Below are 26,696 nucleotides of genomic sequence, written 5' to 3'. Positions count from 1 at the left end.
TCCCCGCAGGTCCTGAGAAGGCTGTGGCTCATCAGCGTGGAGGTGTCTCCATGTCCTCCTCATGCCTCCCCAGCAAAGGCGGGCTCAGGTTAGTGCAGGCAGGGGAGGCCCACTGTGAATTCCTGCCCCCTGGGCGGGGCCTGGGCTCAGGGGCCAAATGCAGGAAGCTCAGGCACTGCAGGAGGCAATGCAGGAGGAGGTGTGCCCTAGCCTGGGACTACACCTGCCTCCTAACAGCCTCCAGGTGAGGCCTGTTAGCTTCGGAAACCTCTCACTGAAACGGAGGCAACACAGGGCTTCCCCAGAAACACTTAAGGACAAGGAATTGGAGCCCACAAGACACGAAGTGAAATTTGGACCAGACTTTTACCACATCCTGCAAAACTCACTCAACCCTCTTCCACTGTGGGTGGGACAGGGGGCTGGTGCAGCTGCCCTGGAAACAGTGTGGAGGCTCCTCAGGACGTTACAAATAGAGCCACCCTGCCACCAGCTGGTGTATGGCCTGGAGCTCATTCCGAAGATACAGATGCAGTGAGACTTGGGACACATGCACCCCAATGTCCACAGCAGCCAGGTCCAAAGTAGCCACACTGTGGGAGGAGCCTCGGTGCCCTTGGGCAGATGATGAATAAAGAGGATGGGAGACAGGTGATGGTCATAGAGACAGGAATGGTACTCAGCTATCAAAGAGAAGGAAATCTTGCCATTTGCAATGAGGTGGATAGAACTAGGGGGATCATGTTAAGTGAAATAGGTCAGTCGGGAAAGAGAATGACCATGTGGTGTCATTCATAAGTGGAATAAAGAAGCAAAGAAGATGAACATCTGTGAAGGGAAGGAAAAACAAATAAGATGAAAACAGATGCAGGAAATACAGACTCTTAATGATGGGAAACAAAGTGAGGGTCGCTGTAGGGGAGGGGCGGGGGAAGGGGATAACAGGGGACCTGCATGAAGGAGGGCATGTGATGTCAGGAGCACTGCTGTTATCTCCAACTGGTGAATCCCTGAATTCTTCCTCTGGAAATATAATACACTATACGTTAATTAAATGGGTTTAAATTAAATAAAGTTAAAAATATCAGGTGTATCAGAGCACATTTTTATTCTGGACTCTCTGCTCTGCTCCTTCAGCTTATGCCGGGACCAGCCCCCTTGCGTCTGGTTTGTTGAAGTATGCCCCATGCCTCGTCCATGGCCCAGCCCAGGGCTAGAACTCACGATGCCGAGATCAGGACCAGAGGGGTGGTCAGCAGTTGCATGCTTAAGGGACGAGGCCAGCCGGGGGCCCGAGAAACACACTGCTTTATCCTGTGTCTGTGTGACATCGTTTGAAATAGGAAAGTGCGACGAACCACTCTGTCCTGCTACTCCATACTGATTAGATGTCCGGCGTCATTTGAGGGGGCGGATGGATGTTACGGTTTTTTTTTTTTTTTTTTCGTATATCTAAGATCTGCCACCATGATATTGATAGGAATCACATTGAATCTGAGGGCGGCTTGAGGAACTGTGGACATTTTCACAAGAGGAGGCTCCCACCCCACAAGCTCAGGACAGCCACCCAGAGCCTGGTATGGTTCACTGCACACATCTTGTGTTCCTTGGGTTCAGTCTCATTATTTATTTTCTGTGAGGCTCCTGAAAAGGGAATCACGTCCTTCATTTCCTTCCTGTGCTGATGGTCGGGACACAGCAAGGCGACTCTGCTCTGTCGGGTCAGTTTGTGTCCTGTGACCTTACTGAACTCACTCCTTAGTTCTAACAGATTTTGGTGGAGGCTCTCAGGTTTCCTGTTTCTAGTACCGAGTCTTCAGCAAAGAGGGACAGTATGACTTCGCCCGTTCAGGTGTGGAACCTTAGCTATTTACAGCTTTATGTCCCAGAATGCCCCACAATAGAATAAAAACTGAGCCCAGGCCAAGGGCAGGGAGCCCCTATTAGAATGAGAACATAGCTCAATGCCCTTGAAGGCCCCATATCACAATGTAAACAGAACTGGTGGAATTGCTCCAGCCCTTCTGGAGGTCCCCCACACTAGCCCTAAAAGCGAAGCTAAAACCCACCTCTGAGTCCAACTCCCTATTCACTGTTTCGGTATACTTGGACACAAGCTCAAGCTTGTAAATAAACCCTCCTGTGTTTACATGGCTGTCGGCTTCTCCCTGGTTTCTGGGATTTGCAATCTTGGTACAACACTCTGAGGTAAAAACACAAAACCAAAAGTAGCTCAGACGCAGGCCGAGTGAACACAGGGTTCTGAGAGAAGCGGTGGAGACCCTGGGGCTTGGGTGCTCTTCTGTGGAGGTTCCTGCACACTGGGGGGTGGGATTTTTCAGCCAGAGAATGAGAGGACAAAGTGTCCCCACCCACATCGCATCCATCAGCACTGAATGTCAGGGAGCAGCACAGCGCCGCCCGCTGGAGGCCACAGGAGCTGACGCCCACCGAACACCTGAACCCACAGGTGCATCTCCCAGGCAGCTGTCCACCTGACAATCGGTGCCACAGCCCATCCCCAGATGACGCACAGACCACTCGCTGACACCAACTTGTTGGACCACAGAGGCTGAAGAGCTTCAGCTCTGCCTGGAAAGTAAGGCCTTGATTCCTTTGTCCTTTGTGTTTTATTTTCATTTAATTTCTTTAATTCTTTTTAATTATTTGCCTTATTTTAATTTTTATGTATGTACCTAATATATTTCTTATTTTTATTTCATGGTATTTGATTGTGTTTCTTAATTTGAGATTTTGAACCTTGTAACAAGCAGGCCAAAATAATCTGATGTGTTTTTTGTTTCTTTTCTTTTTTGGAGGGCAGTTGTTATTGTTTTTCTTGGTTATTGTTTTTCTTCCAACTTTATTTTCTAGAAAATATAATGAGTTGGAGAAATTGACCTCCATAAAATAACATGAGGTAGTACTCACAGCCAGGAAGTTCATCAATACACATATATGATGTCTACTGACAGTTTAAAAAAATGAATATAAAGATAGCAGCAGGGCTGGAAAACGAGCACAGACGAATGCTACAGAATCCCTTACTATAGAAATAAAAGAACTAAAGTCTTGGACGCGGCCAATGTTAAAAATGCTATAAGTGAGATGTAGCCCAAGTGGAAGCCTTAAAAAGAAGAAATTTTATGGAGCAAAGGGGAGACTTAGGGAACGCAGCCACTTGCCAAAACAATAACGTTCATATCAGACCGGACTCAGAAGATGAAGGAGAGAAAAGGTGGGGCTTGCTCAGACATTAGAAACAAGAAATACCCACTATTTGCTTAAACGTGGATGGAACTGGAAGGTATTATGCTGAGTGAAGTAAGTCAATCGGAGAAGGACAAACATTGTATGTTCTCATTCATTTGTGGAATATAGATAATAGTGAAAGGGAATATAAGGGAAGGGAGAAGAAATGTGTGGGAAATATCAGAAAGGGAGACAGGACCTAAAGACTCCTAATTCTGGGAAATGAACTAGGGGTGAAGGAAGGGGAGGAGTGCATGGGGATGGGGTGTATGGGTGACCGTCAATGAGGGGGTCACTTGACGGAATGAGCACTGGGTGTTATTCTGTATGTTGGCAAATTGAACACCTATAAAAAATAAATTTATTATTAAAATGAAGAACAAAAGAAAGAAAGAAAAAAAGAAAGAAAGAAAGAAAGAAAGAAAGAAAGAAAGAAAGAAACAAAGAAATGTTCGCACCTGGGTGGCTCAGTCAGTTAAGATTCTGCCTTAGGCTCAGATCATGATCCAGGTCCCTAAGGCAGGCTATCTGTTCAGCAGGGAACCTGCTTCTCCCTCTCCCTCTGCCCCTCTGGCTAATGCTTTTTCTCTCCTCTCTCTCTCAAATACATAAATGAGATCTTTGAAAAAGAAACCAACAAACGAACCCAGAAGGAAAAGAAATCTCCCATGTAGAAGAATTTCAAACAATTGGTGCAGACATTCCCCACTCATGTTGATGAGCATAGCGTCCCACTCCTATGTGTGGAATACACATAGTAACTTCTCTACAAAATATATTATGAAAAACTTAAAATAATAATGATAATATAATAATAGTAATAATGATAATAATAATAATCACCTTAGTACAGAGCAAGCTGACCAACACTACCTTCAGCAAGATGATCAGATCGATACCAAGACTGATAAATCATGCTGATAGTATGTATCCTTTATATGATATAATAAAAAGGGCATTATATCTCTGCATGTAATCCACAAAACTGTTCAATCATGAGATAAACAATAGACATATCCCAACTGAGCAACATTTTACAAAATACTCTACTTCTAAATGTGTTCCAGTAAAACAAGAATATGGAAATCCTGAACGACTGTCACAATCCAGAGGAGCCTCAGAAAACTTGAGGAAATGGAACGTGATATGAGGGATGGTAACTAAGGAAAGAAAAACTAAGGAAATCTGAATAAAGTATTGGCTTTGGTTAATGCGAATATTTTAATATGGATTCATTACCCAATATTTACACTGTACTAATATAAGATATCAATAATTGGAGAAATTGAGTGCAAGTGCATGAGAATTCTCTGTACTATCTTCTCAATTTCCCTAGAAATCTTTGTTTTCTTCTAGTACATAAGATTTATTTTCAAAATTGACGTAAATGAATTAGGCTCCAACTGTGAAGACATTTTAAGTATAGTTGAATTAACTTTGCCTTACTCTTAAAGAGTTCCTTCGATGGGAACAAAGTAAGGTTTTATATCAGAAGGAAAGAAAAACACTTATGAGTGCGTATAATGCCTCCTCAACCTGAAAAGCAGGAAAGGATAATAAACAGCAAAAACAAGATAAAAATACTTGTATTATAACAGACACCATACTGCAAGTGCATTTGAAATTAGCAATGCCTAACATTTTTTCCCTTGACATTTGTCTTCCAATGATTTCACAGTGCTTCAGGGTCAGTTGAAACAGGGGAAGAATCTCAGGGAAGAATCCTTCACATCATAATAGGACCATTGGTGATAATGTCTCTCAGTTCTTTCCAAATGCATACAGATACATTTCCTGATGAGTGATTGAGCTGTGAAGAAAGAGATGAGAGACCCTCATCCCTCTAATTACTTTTGTCAGAATATTTTAACCATAGTACTACAGAGAGTAAACTATCTTTTTAACAGGAAATACATCTCAGATTGGAATCTGAGTAATCAGATGGGGAGAGAAAACTCGCTCTTCGTCTTTTAAAGACAAAGGAGAGCATTTCTATATACAGAGTCAGTTGTCATGATAGCCTTAGGGAATAAGAGTCTGCAGCATGGAATCCCCCTGCACAGCCAGGACACCTGCACTCCAGGTCTTCCTGACAGCACATCCCTGGCCTGTCTCTCAAAACATGGTGCCATGCTGAGGTTATTTGCAATTGCTCTCTTAGAAGCTCCTGGGAAGACTGAAGGAGCTAGATAGGATGGGACTGGACGCGTGGAGGCTGAGAAAATTCAGGCCATTCTACTTTAAGTTCAGTGTTAGCACAGGTCCAGCCACGCCAGGCCCCTGGGAAGAAGAGCTGAAATTTACTTTACTTCAGTTACAGGAAAAAAACAAAAGTTTACAGCTTAATTTCCTAGAAAGCCCCACAATAGAATAAACATTGAGCCCAGGCCAAGGGCAGGAAGCCCCTATTAGAATGACAACAGAGCTCAATGCCCTTGAAGGCCCCATATCAATATGTAAACAGAACATGAGGAATTGCTCCAGCCCTCCTGGAGGTCCTGGTGACCAGCCCTTATAATTAAGCTAAAACCCACCTCAGGGTCCAAGTCCCTCTTCTACTGTGTCGCATATACTTGGACACAAACTCAAGCTTGTAAATAAACCCTCCTGTGTTTACATGGCTGTCGGCTTCTCCCTGGTTTCTGGGATTTGCAATCTTGGTACAACACTCTGAGGTAAAAACACAAAACCAAAAGAAGCTCAGACGCAGGCCGAGTGAACACAGGGTTCTGAGAGAAGCGGTGGAGACCCTGGGGCTTGGGTGCTCTTCTGTGGAGGTTCCTGCACACTGGGGGGTGGGATTTTTCAGCCAGAGAATGAGAGGACAAAGTGTCCCCACCCACATCGCACCCATCAGCACTGAATGTCAGGGAGCAGCACAGCACCGCCCGCTGGAGGCCACAGGAGCTGACGCCCACCGAACACCTGAACCCACAGGTGCATCTCCCAGGCAGCTGTCCACCTGACAATCGGTGCCACAGCCCATCCCCAGATGACGCACAGACCACTCGCTGACACCAACTTGTTGGACCACAGAGGCTGAAGAGCTTCAGCTCTGCCTGGAAAGTAAGGCCTTGATTCCTTTGTCCTTTGTGTTTTATTTTCATTTAATTTCTTTAATTCTTTTTAATTATTTGCCTTATTTTAATTTTTATGTATGTACCTAATATATTTCTTATTTTTATTTCATGGTATTTGATTGTGTTTCTTAATTTGAGATTTTGAACCTTGTAACAAGCAGGCCAAAATAATCTGATGTGTTTTCTGTTTGTTTTTTTTTTTTTTTGGAGGGCAGTTGTTATTGTTTTTCTTGGTTATTCTTTTTCTTCCAACTTTATTTTCTAGAAAAAATAATGAGTTGGAGAAATTGACCTCCATAAAATAACATGAGGTAGTACTCACAGCCAGGAAGTTCATCAATACACATATATGATGTCTACTGACAGTTTAAAAAAATGAATATAAAGATAGCAGCAGGGCTGGAAAACGAGCACAGACGAATGCTACAGAATCCCTTAAAATAGAAATAAAAGAACTAAAGTCTTGGACGTGGCCAATGTTAAAAATGCTATAAGTGAGATGCAGCCCAAGTAGAAGCCTTAAAAAGAAGAAATTTTATGGAGCAAAGGGGAGACTTAGGGAACGCAGCCACTTGCCAAAACAATAACGTTCATATCAGAGCGGACTCAGAAGATGAAGGAGAGAAAAGGTGGGGCTTGCTCAGACATTAGAAACGAGAAATACCCACTATTTGCTTCAACGTGGATGGAACTGGAAGGTATTATGTTTAGTGAAGTAAGTCAATCGGAGAGGGTCAAACATTGTATGTTCTCATTCAATTGTGGAATATAGATAATAGTGAAAGGGAATATAAGGGAAGAGAGAAGAAATGTGTGGGAAATATCAGAAAGGGAGACAGGACCTAAAGACTCCTAACTCTGGGAAATGAACTAGGGGTGAAGGAAGGGGAGGAGTGCATGGGGATGGGGTGTATGGGTGACCGTCAATGAGGGGGTCACTTGACGGAATGAGCACTGGGTGTTATTCTGTATGTTGGCAAATTGAACACCTATAAAAAATAAATTTATTATTAAAATGAAGAACAAAAGAAAGAAAGAAAAAAGAATGAAAGAAAGGTTTGCACCTGGGTGGCTCAGTCAGTTAAGATTCTGCCTTAGGCTCAGATCATGATCCAGGTCCCTAAGGCAGGCTATCTGTTCAGCCGGGAACCTGCTTCTCCCTCTCCCTCTGCCCCTCTGCCCCTCTGGCTAATGCTTTTTCTCTCCTCTCTCTCTCAAATACATAAATGAGATCTTTGAAAAAGAAACCAACAAAAAAACCCAGAAGGAAAAGAAATCTCCCATGTAGAAGAATTTCAAACAATTGGTGCAGACATTCCCCACTCATGTTGATGAGCATAGCGTCCCACTCCTATCTGTGGAATACACATAGTAACTTCCTCTACAAAATATATTATGAAAAACTGAAAATAATAATGATAATATAATGATAGTAATAATGATAATAATAATAATCACCTTAGTACAGAGCAAGCTGACCAACACTACCTTCAGCAAGATGATCAGATCGATACCAAGACTGATAAATCATGCTGATAGTATGTATCCTTTATATGATATAATAAAAAAGGCAGTATATCTCTGCATATAATGCACAAAACTGTTCAATCATGAGATAAACAATAGACATATCCCAACTGAGCAACATTTTACAAAATACTCTACTTCTAAATGTGTTCCAGTAAAACAAGAATACGGAAATCCTGAAAGACGGTCACAATCCAGAGGAGCCTCAGAAAACTTGAGGAAATGGAACGTGATATGAGGGATGGTAACTTAGGAAAGAAAAACTAAGGAAATCTGAATAAAGTATTGGCTTTGGTTAATGCGAATATTTTAATATGGATTCTTTATCCAATATTTGTACCATTCTAATATAAGATATCAATAATTGGAGAAATTGAGTGCAAGTGCATGAGAATTCTCTGTACTATCTTTTCAATTTCCCTATAAATCTTTGCATTTTTTCTAGTAAATAAGATTTATTTTGAAAATTGACGTGCATGAATCAGGCTCCAATGTGAAGACATTTTAAGTATAGTTTAATTAACTTTTGCCTTATTCTTAAAGAGTTCCTTCGATGGGAATAAAGAAAGAATTTTATATCTGAAGGATAGAAAAACACTTATGAGCACGTGTAATGTCTCCTCAACCTGAAAATCAGGAAAAGATAATAAATAGCAAAGATCAGATAAAAATACTTCTATTATAATGGACACCATATTGCAAGTGCATTGGAAATTAGCAATGCCTAACATTTATTTCCTTGACATTTTTCTTCCAAAGAAATCACAGTACTTCAGTGTCAATTGAAACAGGGGAGGAATCTCAGGGAAGAATCCTTCACATCATAATAGGACCATTGATGATAATGTCTCTCATTTCTTTCCAAATCCATCAAGATGCATTTCCTGATGAGTGACTGAGCTGTGAAGAAAGAGTTGAGAAACCCTCCTCCCCCTGATTACTTGTGTCAGAATATTTTAACCATATTACTACGCATATTAAATATCCTATTAACAGGAAATACATCTCTGATTGGATTCTGAGTAATCAGATGGGCAGGGAAATATCGTTTGACTCACTCTTCATCTTTTAGAGACAAAGGAGAGCATTTCTATGTACAGAGACAGTCGTCAAGATAGCCTTAGGGAAAAAGAGTCTGCAGCAAGGAATCCAGCTGCACAGGCGGTACGCCTGGGCTCCAGGTTTTCCTGATCCTGAATCCCTGGGCCTGTCCCCCAACATGGGCTGCCACGCTGAGGTCTTTTGCAATTGCTCTCTTAGGAGCTTCGGGGAAGGGGGAAGGAGCTAGATAGGATGGGACTGGACGTGTGGAAGCTGAGAAAATTAAGGCCATTCCACTTTAAGTTCAGCGTTAGAGCATGTCCAGCCATCCCAGGCCCCTGTGAAGAAGAGCTGAAATTTACATTACTTCAGTTACAGGAAAAATACAAAAGTTTATGTCTTAATTTCCAAGAAAGCCCCACAGTAGAATAAAAACTGAACCCAGGCCAAGGGCAGGAAACCCCTATTAGAATGAGAACAGAGGTCAATGCCTCTGAAGGCCACATATCAAAATGTAAACAGAACTTGAGGAATTGCTCTAGCCCCTCTGGAGGTCCTTGAGTCCAGCCCTAAAATCTAAACTAAAACGCACCTCGTGGTCCAAGTCCCTCCTCCGCTGTATCGGGTATACTTGGACACAAGCTCGTCTTTGTAAATCAACACTCATATCCTTGTATTGGTGTGGACTCCTTAGTGGTTTCCGGATTTGCAATCTTTGGCACAACACCTGCATGTCCCCTCCCAACATGGGCAGACCCCCATGTGTTAGGGTTAGGGTTAGGGTACTGATTAGGGTTTGGTTTATGATTAGGGTTAGGACACGGGTTAGGTTTAGGGTACTGATTATGGTTAGGTTACGGGTTAGGGATAAGGTTAGGGTTAGGGTTAGGGAACGGGTTAGGTTTAGGGTACATGTTAGTGCTCGGGTACGGGTTAGGGTTAGGGTTAGGGTATGGGTTAGTGTTAGTGTTAGGTTATGGATTAGGGTTAGGGTTAGGGTTAGGGTACGGTTTTGAGTTAGGGTTAGGGTACGGATTAGGGTTAGGTTTAGGGTACGGTTAAGTGTTAGGGTTTGGATTAGGGTACGGGATAGGGTTAGGTTTAGGGTAGGGCATTGGTTAGGGTTAGGGTTAGGGTTCGGTTTAGGTTACGGGTTAGGGTAAGGGTTAGGGTTATGGTTAGGTTACGGGTTAGGTTTAGGTTTAGGGTTAGGTTGAGGTTTAGGGTACGGATTAGGGTTAGGCTTAGGGTTAGCGTGAGGGTACTGATTTGGTTTAGAGTTAGGGTTAGGGTACGGGTTAGGTTTAGGGTTAGGGTTAGTGTTAGGATTAGGATACGGGTTAGGGTATAGATTAGGTTTAGGGTTAGTGTACGGCTTAGTGTACGGGTTAAGGTTAGGCTTAGGGTACAGGTGTGGTTTAAGGTTAGGGTAAGGGTACGGGTTAGTGTTAGGGTTAGGTTATGGGTTAGGGTTAGTGTTGGGTTTAGTGTACTCGTTAGGGTTAGAGTTAGGATAGCGTAGGGTTTAGGGTTAGGGTTAGTGTTAGGGTAGGGTTTAGGTTTAGGGTTAGGGTTAGGGTTATGTTTACGGTCGGGTTAGGGTTAAGGTTAGGGTTAGGGTTAGGGTTAGGGTTAGGGTTAGGGTTAAGGTAAGGGTACGGTTTAGGGTTAGGGTTAGCGTTAGGGTACGGGTTAGGGTTAGGGATAGGATTAGGGTACGGGTTAGGATTAGGTATAGGTTTAGGGTTAGGGATCTGGTTACGGTTAGGCTTAGGGTTAGGTTTAGGGTACAGGTTGGGTTAGGTTTAGGGTTAGGTTTAGGCTTTGGATACGGGTTAGGGATAGAGTTAGGGTGAGGGTACTGGTTAGGGATAGTGTTAGGGTTGCGGTATGGCTTAGGGTTAGGGTTAGGTTTAGGGTACGGGTTAGTGTTAGGGTTACGGTTAGGGTTAGGGTTAGGGTTAGGATTAGGGTACGGGGAGGGGTTAGGATTAGAGTTAGGTTAAGGGTACGGGTAAGGGTTAGGGTTAGCGTTATGGTAAGGTTTAGATTATGGGTTAGGGTTAGGGATAGGGTACGGCTTAGGGTTAAAGTTAGGGTTAGGGTACGGGGTACGTTTAGAGTTAGGGTTAGGGTTAAGGTTAGGGTTAGGTTTAGGGTTAGGGCTACGGTTAGGATACGCGTTAGGGTTAGGGTAAGGGTTAGGGTTAGGGTTAGGGTTAAAGTTAGGTTTAGTGTATGGGTATGGGTTAGGGTTAGGGGTAGGGTTAGGGTAAGGGTTAGGGTAATGGTTAGGTTTAGGGTTTGGGTTAGGGTACGTGTTAGGGTTAGGGTTAGGGACAGGGTACGGGTTATGGTTAGGGTTAGGTTTAGACTTAGGTATAAGGTACGGGTTAGGCATTGGGTATGGGTTAGGGTTAGTTGTAGGGTACGGGTTAGGGTTAGGGTTAGGTGATGGTTAGGGTAAGGGTACGGGTTAGGGTTAGGGTTAGGTTTAGGGTTAGGTTTAAGGTTAGGGTTAGGGTTAGGTTTAAGGTTACGTTTAGTGTTAGGATAGGGTATGGGTTAGTGTTAAGGTAAGGTAAGGTATGGGTTAGGGTTAGGGTACGGTTTAGGGTTAGAGTAAGGGTTGGGGTGAGGGTACGGGTTAGGGTGAGGGTACTGGAGAGGGATATGGTTAGGGTAAATGTACGGGTTAGGGTTAGGGTTAGGGTCCGGGTTAGGGTTATGGTAAGTGTTAGGGCTAGGTTACAGTTTACGGTTAGGGTTAGGGTACAGGTTACGGTACTGGTTTGTGTTAGGGTTAGGGTTAAGTTACGGGTTAGGGTTAGGGTTAGGTTATGGGTTACGGGCCGGGTTAGGGTTAGGTTTAGGGTACTGGTTAGTGTTAGGGTACAGATTAGGGTTAGGGTTAGGGTTAGGGTAAGGGTTAGGATTAGGGTTAGGGTTAGGGTTAGAGTACTGATTAGGTTTTGGTTTAGTGTACGGGTTAGAATACGGGTTAGGGTTAGTGTTAGGGTTAGGGTTAGGGTACGGGTTAGCAATGGGGTTAGGGTTACGGTTAGGGTTAGGGTTAGGGTTAGTGTTAGGGTACGCGTTACGGAACGGGTTAGGTTTAGGGTTAGGATACTGGTTAGGGTTAGGGTTAGGGTACGGATTAGGGTTAGGATTAGGGTTAGGGTTAGGGATAGGGTACTAGTTAGTGTTAAGGTTAGAGTTAGGGTAGAGGTTAGGGTTAGGTTTAGGGTTAGGTTTCTGGTTAGTGTTAGGGTTAGGGTTAGGGTATCTGTTAGGTTTAGGGTTAGGGTTAGGGTACTGGTTAGGGTTAGGGTTAGGGTTAGGGTTAGGGTTAGGTTACGGGTTAGGTTTAGGTTTAGTGTTAGGGTTTGGGTACGGGTTAGGTTTAGGGTTAGGGTTAGGTTGAGGGTTAGGGTACGGATTAGGATTAGGGTTAGGGTTAGCGTTAGGGTACTGGTTTGGTTTAGGGTTAGGGTTAGGGTACGGGTTAGGTTTAAGGTTACGTTTAGTGTTAGGATAGAGTATGGGTTAGGGTTAAGGTAAGGGTACGGGTTAGGGTTAGGGTTAGCGTTAGGGTATGGGTTAGGGTTAAGGTTAGGCTTAGGGTAGGGTACTGTTGAGGGTGAGGGTTAGGGTTAGGGTTAGGGTTAGGTTACGGGTTAGTTTTAGGGTTAGGGTACGGGTTACGGTACAGTGTAGGGTTAGGGTTAGTGTTAGGGTTAGGGTTAGGTTACGGGTTAGGGTTAGGGTTAGGTTACGTGTTACACTACGGGTTAGGGTTACCGTTAGGGTACTGGTTAGGGTTAGGGTTAGGGTATGGTTAGGCTTAGGGATAGGATTAGGGTTAGGTTTAGGGTACGGGTTAGGGTTAGGATAAGGGTACGGCTTAGGGTACGGTATAGGGTTAGGGTTAGTGTATGGATTAGGGTTAGGGTTAGGGTAAGGTTACGCGTTAGGGTTAAGGTTAGGGTAAGGCTTAGGGTTAGGGTAAGGTTAGGGTACGGTTGAGGGTTAGGGTTAGGGTTAGGTTACGGGTTAGGGTTAGAGTTAGGGTTAGGTTACGGTTTAGAGTTAGAGTTAGGGTATGGGTTACCGTACTGCTTAGAATTAGGTTTAGGGTTAGATTACGGGTTAGGGTGAGGGTTAGGGTACGGGTTCCGGTACGGGTTAGGGTTAGGTTTCGTGCACTGGTTAGTTTTAGGGTTAGGGTTAGGGTTAGGGTATTGGTTAGGGTTAGAGTAAGCATTAGGGTTAGGTTTTGGGTTAGGGTTAGGGTACGGGTTAGGGTTAGGGTGAATGTATGGGTGAGGGTTAGGGTTAGGGTTAGGGTTAGGTTACGGGTTAGTGTTAGGGCTGGGTATGGGTAAGGGTACAGGCTAGGGTACGGGTTAGGTTAGGGTACGGGTTAGGTTTAGGGTGAGGTTTAGGGTACTGGTTAGGGTTAGGGTTAGGGTTAGGGTTAGGGTTAGGGTTAGGGTAAGGGTTAGGGTACGGGTTAGGGTTAGGGTTAGGGTACAGGTGACCGTTAGGGTTAGGATTAGGTTACGGTTTAGGGTAAGGGTTAGGGTACAGGTTATGGGACAGGTTAGGGTTAGTTTTAGGGTACTGGTTAGGAATAGGTTTAGGGTTAGGGTACGGATTAGGGTTAGGGTTAGTGTGAGGGTTAGGGTACTGGTTAGGGTTAGGGTTAGGTTTAGGGTTAGGGTTAGTGTTACGATATGGGTTAGGTTAGGGTTAGGTTTAGGGTACGGTTTAGGGTTAGGGTTAGGGTTAGCGTACTGGTTAGGTTTAGGGTTAGGGTAAGGGTATGCGTTAGGGTTAATGTTAGGGTAAGGGTGAGGGTTAGGGTTACGGTTGGGGTACTGTTTAGGTGTAGGTTTAGGGTTAGGGTAGGGGTTAGCGTTAGGGTTAGGGTTAGGGTTAGGGTACAGGTTAGGGTTAAGTTTAGTTAGGTTTAGGGTTAGCGTTAGGGTACAGGTAAGGGTTTCGGTTAGGGTACTGGTTAGGTTTAGAGTTAGGGTTGGGGACAGGTTAAGGTTAGGTTTAGGGTTGGGGTTAGGATTAGGATACTGGTTAGGGTTAGGGTTAGGGTACGGGTTAGGGTTAGGGTACGGGTTAGGGTTAGGGTTAGGGTACTGGTTAGGGTTACAGTTAGGGTATGGGTTAGGGTATGGGTTAGGGTTAGGGTTAGGGTTCGGGTACGGTTTAGCAATAGGGTTAAGGTTAGGGTTAGGGTTAGGTTTTGGGTGCGGGTAATGGTTGGGTTAGGGTACGGGTTAGGGTTAGGGTACGGGTTAGGGTTAGGGTACGGGTTAGGTTACAGTTTAGGGTTAGGGTTACGGTTAGGGTTAGGGTACTGGTTTGGTTTAGGGTTAGGGTAAGGGTACGCGTTAGGGTTAAGGTTAGACTACGGTTTAGGGTTAGGGTTGGGGTTAGGGTACTGGTTAGGTTTAGAATTAGGGTTAGGTTAGGGGTTAGAGTTAGGGTTAGGATTAAGTTTAGGGTACGGCTTAGGTTTAAGGTTAGGTTCAGGGTTAGGGTTAGGGTTAGGGTGAGCGTTAGGGTTTCGGGTTAGGGTTATGGTTAGAGTTCGGGTTAGGGTATGGGTTAGGGTTAGTTTTAGGACTAGGGTTAGGATACGGGTTAGCAATAGGGTTAGGGTTAGGTTTAGGTTTAGTGTATAGTTTAGGGTTAGTGTTAGGGTACGGGTTAGGGTTAGGGTTAGGGTAAGGTTCGCGTAGGTACGTGTACCTACGTACGGGTACGTACCTACGTTAGGTACCCGTACCTAGGTTCGGGTACCTAACGCGTACCCATTAGGGTACGGGTTAGGGTTAGGATTAGGGTTAGGGTTAGGGTTAGAGTACTGACTTGGTTGTGGGTTAGGGTAAGGTTTCGTGTAGGTTTAGGGTTAGCGGACGGGTTAGGGTTAGGGTTAGGGTACTGATTATTGTTAGGTTTAGGGTTAGGGTAGGTGTTAGGGTTAGGGTTAGGGTTAGGTTTAGGGTACAGTTTAGGGATAGGGTACGGGTTAGGGTTTCTGTTAGGGTACTGGTTAGGTAGGGTTACGGTACAGGTTAGGTTTTGGGTTAGGGTACTGGTTAGGGTTAGGGTTAGGGTATGGGTTAGGGTTGAGTTTCGGGTTAGGGTTAGGGTACTGGTTAGGGTTAGGGTACAGGTTAGGTTTAGGGTGAGTGTTCGGGTTAGCACTATGGTTGAGGTTAGGGTTAGGTTATGGGGTAGGGTTAGGGATGGATATGGGTGAAGGTACGGGTTAGGTTACGGTTTAGGGTTAGGGTAAGGGTACGGGTTAGTGTTAGGGTTAGGTTACGGGTTAGGGTTAGGGTTAGGTTTAGGGTTAGGGTACTGGTTAGGGTTAGGGTTAGTGTACGGGTTAGGGTTACTGTAAGGATTTAGGGTTAGGGTACAGCTTAGGGTTTGGTTTAGGTCAGGGTTAGGGTACAGCTTAGGGTTAGGTTTAGGGTTAGGGTTAGGGTTAGGATACGGATTAGGTTTAGGGTACGGGTTAGGGTTAGGGATAGGGTTAGGGTTAGGGTACTGGGTAGATTTAGGGTTAGGGTACGGGTTAGGGTAGGGTTTGGGTTAGGGTCAGTGTACGGGTTAGTGTTAGGGTTAGGTTACGGGTTAGGGTTAGGTTAGGGTTACGGTTAGGTTTAGGGTATGGTTTAGGGTTAGGGTTAGGGTTAGGGTTAGAGTACTGACTTGGTTGTGGGTTAGGGTAAGGTTTCGCGTAGGTTTAGGGTTAGCGGACGGGTTAGGGTTAGGGTTAGGGTACTGATTATTGTTAGGTTTAGGGTTAGGGTAGGTGTTAGGGTTAGGGTTAGGGTTAGGTTTAGGGTACAGTTTAGGGGTAGGGTACGGGTTAGTGTTAGTGTTAGGGAACTGGTTAGGTAGGGTTACGGTACGGGTTAGGTTTCGGGTTAGGGTACTGGTTAGGTTTAGGGTTCGGGTACGGATTAGTGTTAGTAATAGGGTTAGGGTTAGAGTTAGGGTACTGGTTAGGTTTAGGGTTAGGGATAGAGTTAGGGTAGAGGATAGGGTTACGTTTAGGTTTAGGGTTAGTGTTAGGATACTGGTTAGGTTTAGGGTTAGCGTTAGGTTACGGGTTAGGGTTAGGGTACGGGTTAGGTTTAGGGTGAGTGTACGGGTTAGCAGTAGGGTTAGGGTTAGGGTTAGGTTAGGGTTAGGTTTAGGGTTAGGGTTAGGGTTAGGGTTCGGTTTAGGGTACTGTTTTGGTGAGGGTTAGGGTAAGTGTACGCGTTAGGGTTAGGGTTAGCGTACAGGTTAGGGTTAGGGTTATGGTACTGGTTACGGTTAGGTTTAGGGTTAGGGTCGGGAGTAGCGTATGGTTTAAGGTTAGGGTTAGGATTAGTGTACTGGTTAAGGTTAGTGTTAGGGTTAGGTTATGGGTGAGGTTTAGGGGTAGGGTTAGGTTTAGGGTGCGGGTTAGGGTTAGGGTTAGAGTTAGGGTTAGGGTATTGGTTAGGGTTAGGGTTAGGGTTAGGGTAGGGGTTAGGTTTAGGGTTAGGTTTAGGGTACGGGTTAGGTTTAAGGTTAGGTTCAGTGCTAGGGTTAGGGTTAGCGTTTTGGTACGGGTTACGGTTACAGTTAGGGTATGGGTTAGGGAACGGGTTAGGGTTAGTGTGACGGTTAGGGTTAGGGTAAGGGATAGCAGTAGGATTAGGGTTAAGTTTAGGTTTAGTGTACCGGTTAGGGTTAGGGTTAGGGTACGAGTTAGGTTTAGGGTTAGGGTAAGGGTCGGGTTAGGGTTAGGGTTAGGGTAAGGGTCGGTTTAGGGATAGGGTTAGGGTTAGGTACGGGTAAGGGTTAGGGTTAGGTTAGGGTTAGGGTTAGGTTTAAGGTTAGGGTACGGTTTAGGGTTAGGGTTAGGGTTAGGGTTAGGGTACTGTTGAGGATACGGGTATGGCTAGGTTTAGGGTTAGGGTAAGGGTTAGGGTTAGGAGTTTGGTACGGGTTAGGGTTAGGGTTAGGATTAGGGCACGGTTTAGGGTTAGGGTTAGGGTTAGTGTTAGGATACGGGTTAAGGACGGGTTAGTGTTAGGGTTAGGGTACGGGTTAGGGTTTAGGGTTAGGGATAGGGAAAGTGTTAGGGTTAGGGTGAGGGTTAGGGTACGGGTTAGGGTTAAGGTTAGGGTTAGGTTTAGGGTACGGCTTAGGGTTAGGTTTAGGGTTAGGGTTAGGGTACGATTTAGGGATAGGGTACAGGTTAGGGTAAGGGTTAGGGTTAGGGTACGGGTTAGGGTTAGGTTTAGGGTTTGGGTACTGGTAGGGTTAGGGATAGGGTTAGGGTACTGGTTAGGGTTATGGTTATTGTACGGGTTAGGATACGGGTTCGGTTTAGGGTAAGGTTAGGGTACGGGTTAGGATTAGGTTTAGGGTTATGGTACTGGTTAGGGTTAGGGTTAGGTTTAGGGTCCGGGATAGGGTTAGGGTTAGGGTTAGGGTACCGGTGAGGGTACGGGTAAGGGTTAGGGTACAGTTTAGTGTTAGGGTTAGGGTTAGGTTACGGCTTAGGGTTATGGCTCGGGTTACCGTTTGGGTACGGTTTAGGGTTAGGGTTAGAGTTAGGGTACTGGTTATGTTTAGGGTTAGGGTATGGGTTAGAGTTCGTGTAATGGTTAGGGTTAGGGTATGGCTTAGGGTAGGATGAGGGTACGGGTTAGGTTGAGGTTGAGTGTTAGGGTTAGGGTGAGGGTACGGTTTACGGAACGGGTTAGGGTTAGGTTTAGGGTCCTGGTTAGGGTTAGGGTTAGGGTACGGATTAGGGTTAGGTTTAGGGTTAGGTTATGGGTTAGGCTTTGTGTTAGGGTTAGGGTTAGCGTTAGGGTACAGGTTAGGGTTTAGGTTTAGGGTTAGGGTTAGAGTTAGGATACGGGTTAGGGTTAGGTTTAGGGTTAGGGTTAGAGTTAGGATACGGGTTAGGGTTAGGTTTAGGGTTAGGGTACGGGTTAGGGTACGGGTTAGCGTTAGGGTACTGGTTAGGGTTATGGTACGGGTTAGGGTACGGATTAGGGTTACGGTTAGAGGTAGGGTTAGGGTTAGGGACAGGTTCGGGTTAGGGTGAGGTTACGGGTTAGGGTTAGGGTTAGGGTATGGTTTAGGTTTAGGGTTAGGGTTAGGGTTAGGGTACTGGTTCGGTTTAGGGTTAGGGTTAAGGTTAGGTTTATGGTTAGGTTTAGGGTACGGGATAGGGTTAGGTTTAGAGTTAGGGTACTGGTTAGGGGTAGAGTTAGGTTTAGGGTTAGGGTTAGGGTTAGGATGAAGGTCAGGGTAAGGGTTAGGTTACGAGTTAGGCTTAGGGTTTAGGGTTAGGGTTAGGGTCAGGCTAGGGGTACGTGTACAGGTTAGGGATAGGGTTAGAGTTAGGGTGTGAGTACGGGTTAGGTTTAGGGTCAGGGTTAGGTTTAGGGTACGGGTGAGGATACGGATATGGTTTGGGTTAGGGTTAGGGTACGGGTTTGGGAATGGGTTAAGTTTAGGCTTAGGGCCAGGTTAGGGTACGGGTTAGGGTTAGGGTTTGGTTACTGGTTAGGGTTAGGGTTAGGTTTAGGGTACAGATTAGGGTTAGGGTTAACGTTAGGGTACGGGTTAGGATTAGGGCTAGGGTTACGGTTAGGGAACTGGTTAGGGTTAGGGTTAGGGTTAGGTTACAGGTTAGGGTTACGTTGAGGGTTAGGTTAAGGGTTAGGGTTAGGATACGCTTTAGGGTTAGTGTTAGGTAACAGGTTAGGGTTAGGGTTACCGTTAGGATTAGGTTTAGGGTACAGTTTAGGGTTAGGGTTAGGGTTAGGTTACTGGTTTGGTTTAGGGTTAAGTTTAGAATATGGGTTAGGTTTAGGTTTAATGTTACATTTAGGTTTAGGGTACGGGTTAGGGTATGGGTTAGGGTTAGGGTTAGTGTACAGCTAGGCGACGGGTTTGGATTAGGGTAGGGTACGGGTTAGGTTTAGGGTTAGGGTAAGTGTACCGGTTACGGTTAGGGTTAGGGTTAGGTTTAGGGTTAGGGTACTGGTTAGGGTAGGGGTTAGGGTTAGGGTTAGGGTTAGGTATAGGTTTAGGGTACGGGTTAGGGTTAAGGTTAGGGTTAGTGTTAGGGTTATGGTTAGGGTTAGCGTACGGGTAAGGGTTACAGTTAGTGTATTGGTTAGGGTACGGGTTAGGGTAAGTGTTAGGGTTAGGGTTAGGGTACGGGTTAGCAATAGGGTTAGGGTTAGGTTTAGGTTTAGGGTATGAGTTAGGGTTAGGGTTAGGGTACGGGTTAGGATTAGGGTTAGGGTAAGGTTACAGGTTAGGGTTAGCGTTAAGGTTAGGGTTAGAGTACGGGTTAGGGTTAAGGTTAGGGTTAGGGTTAGGGTAATGGTTAGGCTAAGGTTTACGGTACGGGTTAGTGTTAGTGTAAGGTTTAGTGTTAGGGTATGGGTTAGGGTTAGGGTACGGGTTAGGGTACGAGTTAGGGTTAGCGTTAGGGTACTATTTAGTGTTAGGGTTAGGGTACGGGTTAGGGTACGGGTTAGGGTACGGGTTAGGGTTAGGGTTAGTGTTAGGATACCAGTTAGAGTTAGGGTTAGGGTACGGGTTACGGTACAGTTTAGATTTAGGGTTAGGGTTAGGTTACAGGTTAGGTTTAGGGTTAGGGTATGGGTTATGGTACTGGTTAGGGATAGGGTTAGGGTACTGGTTTGGGTTAAGGTTAGGGTACTGGTTAGGGTTAGGTTTAGGGTTAGGGTTAGTGTTAGGATACGGTTTAGGGTTAGGCTTAGGGTTAGGGATAGGGTACTGGTTAGGGTTAGTGTTAGGTTTAGGGTACGGCTGAGCGTACGGGTTAGGGATAGGTTTAGGGTTAGCTTACAGATTAGGAATTGGGTTAGGTTACGTGTTATGTTTAGGGTTAGGGTTAGGTTCAGGTTTAGGGTATGGGTTTGGCTTAGGTTTAGGGTTAGGGTTAGGTTACTGGTTAGGGTTAGGGTTAGGGTTAGGGTTAGGTTACGGCTCAGGGTTAGGGTTAGGGTACGGGTTAGGGTTAGGGTTAGGGTTAGGTTTCGGTAACTGGTAAGGGTTAGGGTTAGGGTTAGGGTATGGGTTAGGGTTAGGGTTAGGGTTCGAATTAGTGTTAGGGTACGGGTTAGGCATAGGGTTAGGGTGAGGGTTAGTGTTAGGGTAAGGGTTAGGGTTAGTGTTAGGGTAAGGGGACGGGTTAGGGTTAGTGTTAGGGTTAGGGTAGGGTACTGGTTTCGTTTAGAGTACGGGTTACGTTTAGTGTTAGGTTTAGGTTTAGGTTTAGGGTACGGGTTAGGGTACAGGTTAGGGTTAGGGTTAGTGTACGGCTTAGGGTATGGGTTAGGGTTAGGGTTAGGTTCAGGGTACAGGTTAGGGTTAGGGTTAGGTTACGGGTTATGGTTAGGGTTAGGGTACGGGTTATGGTACAGGTCAGGATTATGGTTACGGTTACGGTTAGGTAACGGGTTAGGGTTAGGATATGGGTACGTGTTACTGTACGGTTTACGGTAATGGTTAGGGTTAGGGTTAAGTTTAGGGTACGAGTTAGGGTTAGGATTAGGGTTAGGGTTGGGGAACGGGTTAGGATTAGGATTAGGGTTAGGGTTAAGGTTAGGGATAGGGCTCTGGTTAGGGTTAGGCTGAGGGTTAGGGTTAGGGTATAGTTTATGGTTAGGTTTAAGGTTAGGGTTTGGTTTTGGATACGGGTTATGTTAGGGTTAGGTTTAGGGTTATGGTACGGGTTAGGGTGAGGGTTAGGGTTAGGTACAGGTTAGGGTTAGTGTTATGGTTAGGGTACGGGTTACTGTTAGGGTTAGTGTTAGGGTTAGGGTTAGGTTTCGGGTTAGGGTGAAGTTTAGGTTTAGGGTTGGTGTTAGGTTAAGTTTTAGGGTTAGGATTAGAGTTAGGGTACTGGTTTGGTTTAGGGTTAGGGTTAGGTACGGGTTAGGTTTAGGGTTAGGGTTAGGGTTAGGTTTAGGTTACGGGTTAGGGTACGGGTTAGGGTTAGGGTTAGTGTAAGTCTTGGGATACGTGTTAGAGTTAGGTTTAGGGTACGGTTTAGGGATAGGGTACGGGTAGCGTAAGGGTGAGGTTTAGGGTTATGATTAGGGTACGGGTACTGGTTAGGGTTAGAGTTAGTTTTAGGGTACGTGTAAGCCTTAGGGTTAGCATTATGGTAAGGGATAGGTTATGGGTTAGGGTTAGGGTTAGGGTTAGGGTTAGGGTCGGCTTAGGTTTAGGGTTAGGGTTAGGGTACCGGTTAGGGTTAGGGTACGGTTTAGGTGTTGTGTTAGGGTTAGGGTTAGGGTAAGGGTACGGGTTAGGCCTAAGGTAAGTTTTAGTGTTAGGTTTAGGATACTGGAACGGGTTAGGGTTAGGGTTAGGGTTAGGATTAGGGTACGGGTTAGGGTTAAGGTTAGGTTAGGGTTAGGGGACTGGTTAGGGTAAGGGTTAGGGTACGGGTTAGGTTTAGTGTTAGGATATGGGTTAGGTTTAGGGTACAGATTAGGGTGAGGGATAAGGATAGGCTATTGGTTAGGGTTAGGGTTATGGTTAGGTTTAGTGTACTGGTTAGGGTCAGGGTTAGTGTTTCGCTTTGGGTCAGGGTTAGGGTTAGGGTTGCGGTACGGGTTAGCGTTAGGGTTAGGTTTAGTTTACGGGTTAGGTTTAGGGTTAGAGTACGGTTTAGGCTTAGGGTTAGGTTTAGGGTACCAAATAGGGTTAGGGTTAAGGTACGGGTTAGGGTTAGAGTTAGGGTTAGGGTTAGGGTACTAGTTAGGATTAGTGTTATGGTTAGGATACAAGTTAGGTTTAGGGTTAGGGTTAGGGTTAGGGTTAGGAGTAGGTTTAGCGTTATGGTATGGGATAGGGTATGGGTTAGGGTACTGGTTAGGGTACGGTTTAGGGTTTATGGTTAGGGTTAGGGAAAGTGTTAGGGTTAGGGTTAGGGTTAGGGTTAGGGTTAGGGTTAGGGTACGGTTCAGGGTTAGGGTTAGGGTTAGGGTTAGGGAACTGCTTAGGGTAAGAGGTAGGGTTAGGGCTAGTGTATGGTTTGGGATACGGTACGGTTTAGGGTTAGGTTTAGGGTTAGGGTTAGGTTTAGGATTAGGGTACGGGTACGGGTTAGGGTTAGGGTTAAGGTAAGGGTACGGGTTAGGGTTAGGGTTAGGGTACAGGTTAGGGTTAGGATTAGGGTTAGGGTTAGGGTTAGGATTAGGGTTAGGGTTAGGGTTAGGATACGGGTTAGGGTGAGGGTTAGGGTAGGGGTTAGGGTTAGGGTTAGGTTACGGGTCAGGGTTAGGGGTAGGGTTACTGTTAGGGTTAGGTAACGGGTTAAGGTTAGTTTTAGGGTTAGGGTTAGGTTTAGGGTTAGGTTACAGTTTAGGCTAAGGGTTAGGGTTAGGGTTAGGGTACTGGTTTGGTTTAGGTTTAGGGTTAGGGTACGGGTGAGGGTTCGGGTTAGGGTTAGGGTACAGGTTAGTGTTAGGGTTAGGTTTAGGTTCCGGTTTAGCGTTAGGGTTAGGGAACGGGTTAGGTACAGGTTAGGGTTAGGGTTAAGTTTAGGTCTAGGTGACGGGTAGGGTTAGGGTTAGGGTTATGGTACGTGTTCCCGAACGGGTTAGGGTTAGGGTTAGGGTACTGGTTAGGGTGAGGGTTAGTGTTAGGTTACGGGTTAGGGTTTGGGTTAGGGTTAGGGTTAGGGTACTGGTAAGATTTAGGGTTAGTGTTAGGTTACGGGTTAGTGTTTGGGTAAGGCTTGGGGTTAGGGTACTGGTTAGGGTTAGGGTTAGGGTAGGGTACAGTTCCGGGTTAGGTTTAGGGTTAGGGTTAGGATACAGGTTAGGGTTAAGTTTAGGGTTAGGTTGAGGGTACGGGTTACGGTTAGGTTTAGGGTTAGGGTACTGGTTAGGTTTAGGGTACGGGTTAGGGTTATGTTTAGGGTTAGGGTCAGGGTTAGGGTTAGGGTTAGGGTACGGTTTAGGGTTAGGGTTAGGGTTAGGTTTAGGGTACTGGTTTGGTTTAGGGTTAGGGTTAGGGTACGGGTTAGGTTTAGCGTTATGATTAGGGTTAGGAGTAGGTTACGGGTAGGGTATGGGTTAGGGTTTGGGTTAGTGTACGGCTGAGGGTACGGGTTATGGTTAGGGTAGGGTACAGGTTAGGGTTAGGGTTAGGGTAATGGTACTGTTTAGGATTAGGGTTAGGTTTAGGTTTCGGGTACGGGTTAGGGTTAAGGTTAGTTTTAGGGTTAGGGATAGAGCTAGGGTTAGGGTATGGGTAAGGGTTAGGGTTAGGTTTATGGTTATGGTACGGGTTAGCGATACCGTTAGGGTTAGGGTTAGGTTTAGGGTACGGGATAGGGTTAGGGTTAGGGTACAGGTTAGGGTTAGGGTAATGTTATGGGTTAGGGTTAGGGTTAGGATTAGGTTTAGGTTACGGGTTAGGGTTAAGGATATGTTTAGGGTACTGGTTAGGGTTAGGGTGAGGGTACGGGTTAGGGTTATAATAAGGTTTAGGGTTAGGGTACGGGTTAGGGTTAGGGTACGGGTTAGTGTACGGGTTAGGGCTAGGGTTAGGGTTAGGGTACTGGATAATGTTAGGGTTAGGGAACAGGTTAGGGTTAGGGTTAGTGTTAGGTTTAGGGTACGAGTTAGGGTTAGTTTTAAAGTTAGGTTACGGGTTAGAGTAAGGGTTAGGGTACGGGTTATGGTACGGTTTAGGGTTAGGGTTAGGGTAGTGGTGAGGGTTAGGGTTAGTTTTAGGATACGGGTTAGGGTTAGGGTTAGGGTTAGGGTACTGGTTAGGGTTAGGGTTACGGTTAGGGTACAGGTTAGGTTTAGTTTTAGGTTTCAGGTTAGGGTTAAGATACGTTTATGGTTAGGGTTAGGTTAGAGTTAGGGTTAGTGTACTGTGTAGGGTTACGTTTAGGGTTAGGTACGGTTTAGAGTAAGGGTTAGGGTTAGGGTTAGGGTACGGGTTAGGTTTAGGGATAAGTTACAGGTTACGGTTAGGGTTAGGATTAGGATTAGGTTTAGGGTTAGGGTACCGTTTAGGGTTAGGGTTAGGTTTAGGGTACTGGTTTGGTTTAGGGTGAGGGTTAGGGTACGGGTTAGGTTTAGGGTTACGGTTAGGTTTAGGGTTAGGGTTAGGGTTAGGGTTAGGGTTCGGGTTATTGTTAGAGTACAGGTTATGGTTAGGTTTAGGGTTAGGGTACAGTTTAGGATTAAGGTTAGATTTAGGTAACGGGTTAGGATTCGGGTGAGGGTTACGGTTAGGTTACTGGTTAGGGTTAGGCTTAGGGTTAGGGTTAGGGTTAGGGTACTGGTTTGGTTTAGTGTCAGGGTTAGGGTACGGGTTAGGTTTAGGGTTAGGATTATGGTTAGGTTTAGGGTATGGGTTAGGGTATGGGTTAGGGTTAGGTTTAGGGTACGGCTTAGGGTACGGGTTAGGGTTAGGGTAGGGTACAGGTTAGGGTTAGGGTTAGGATAAGGGTACGGTTTAGGGTTAGGGTACGGGTTAGGGTTAGGTTTAGGGTTAGGGTACTGGTTAGGGTTAGGGTTATGGTTAGAGTAGGGTTTAGGCTTAGGGTTAGGGTTAGGTTTAGGGTACCGGTTAGGGTTAAGGTTAGGTTTAGGGTTAGGGTTAGTGTTAGGGTTAGTGCACGGCTTCGGGTTCGGGTTAGGGTTATGGTAGGGTTAGGGTTAGGGTTAGGATAAGGGTACGGTTTAGGGTTAGGGTACGGGTTAGGGTTAGGGTTAGGGTTAGGGTACTGGTTAGGGTTAGGGTTAGGGTTAGAGTAGGGTTTAGGCTTAGGGTTAGGGTTAGGTTTAGGGTACCGGTAAGGGTTAAGGTCAGGTTTAGGGTTAGGGTTAGTGTTAGGGTTAGTGCACGGCTTCGGGTACGGGTTAGGGTTATGGTAGGGTTAGGGTTAGGGTCAGGATAAGGGTACGGTTTAGGGTTAGGGTATGGGTTAGGGTTAGGGTTAGGGTTAGGGTTAGGGTACTGGTTAGGGTTAGGGTTAGGGTCGAGTAGGGTTTAGGCTTAGGGTTAGGGTTAGGTTTAGGGTACCAGTAAGGGTTAAGGTCAGGTTTAGGGTTAGGGTTAGTGTTAGGGTTAGTGCACGTCTTCGGATACGGGTTAGGGTTAGGGTAAGGTACGGGTTAGGGTTAGGGTTAGGGTAAGCGTACAGGTGAGGGTTAGGCTGAGGGTACGGGTTATTGTTAGGGTTAGGGTTAGGGTACTGGTTAGGGTTAGGTTTAGGGTTAGAGTAGGGTTTAGGGTTAGTGTTATGGTTAGGTTAGGGTACGGTTTAGGGTTACGTTAGGTTTAGGGTAAAGGTTAGGGCTAGGGTTAGGGTACGGGTAAGGGTTACTCTTAGGGTACGGATTAGGGTACAGGTTAGGGTTCGTGTTAGGATTAGGGTTAGGGTTCAGGTAAGCGATAGGGTTAGGGTTAGGGTTATGTTTAGGGTATGGGTTAGGGTTAGGGTTAGGGTACAGGTTAGGGTTAGGGTTAGGGTTAGGTTACGGGTTATGGTTAGGGTTCGGGTTTGGTTTAGGGTATGGGTTAAGGTTAAGTTTAGGTTTAGGGTTAGGGTACTGGTTACGGTTAGGTTTAGGGTACGGGCTAGGGTTAGAATAAGGGTTAGGGTTAGGGTACGGGTTAGGTTTAGGGTACTTGTTAGGGTACGGGTTAGGGTTAGGGTTAAGGTACTGGTTAGGGTTAGTGTTAGTGTTAGTGTTAGGGTTAGGGTTAGGGTTAGTGTTAGGGTACGGGTTAGAGTAGGGTAAGGCTTAGGTTACGGGTTAGAGTTAGGGTTAGGGTTCGGGATATGGTACAGGTTAGGGTTAGGGTTAGGTTACGGTTAATGTTAGTGTTAGGGTTAGGGTTAGGATAATGGTTAGGGTTAGGGTACGGCTTAGGTTTAGGGTTAGGTTTAGGGTATTGGTTAGGGTTAGGCTTAGTGTTAGGGTATGGGTTAGATTTAGTGTTAGGGTACGGGTTAGGGTTAGGGTTAGTTTATGGGTTAGGGTTGGGGTTAGGGTACGATTTAGGGTTAGGGTTAGACTTAGGTTTAGGGAACTGGTTTGTTTTAGGGTTAGGGTTAGGGTACGGGTTAGTTTTAGGGTTAAGTTTAGGGTTAGGTTTAGGGTACAGGTTAGGGTACGGGTTAGGGTACGGGCTAGGGTTAGGGTTAGTTATGGCTTAGGGCACGGGTTAGGGATTGGTTTAGTGTACGGATTAGGGTTAGTGTTAGTGTAAGGGTATGAGTTAGGGATAGGGTTAGGGTACAGGTTAGGTTTTGGGTTAGGGTTACCGTTAGGGTTAGGGTAGGGGTTACGGTTAGGGTGAGGGTTAGGGTACGTATTAGGGTTAGGGTTACGGTTAGGGTTAAGTTTAGGGTTAGGGTACGGGTTAGGTTTAGGGTACAGGTTAGGGTTAGGGTTCGGGATAGGGTATGGATTAGGTTTAGGGTTAGGGTACAGTTTGCTGTACAGGTATGGTTAGGGTGAGGGTACTGGGTAGGGTTAGGGATAGTGTTAGGGTACGGGTTCGGGTTAGGGTTAGGCTACGTGTTAGGGTTAGGGTTAGAGTACGGTAAGGGTTAGGGTTGGGGTACGCGTTAGGGTTAGGGTTAGGGTAAAGGTACGGGTGAGGTTAGGGTTAGGGTTAGGGTTAAGATTAGGGTTAGGGTGCGGTTTAGGGATAGGGTACGGTTTAGGGTTAGGGTAAAGTTAGGGT

This window comes from Vulpes vulpes, chromosome 16 (assembly GCF_048418805.1).
Source record: "Vulpes vulpes isolate BD-2025 chromosome 16, VulVul3, whole genome shotgun sequence".
Lineage (NCBI taxonomy): Eukaryota > Metazoa > Chordata > Mammalia > Carnivora > Canidae > Vulpes > Vulpes vulpes.
Note: the sequence above shows the minus strand (reverse complement) of the source record.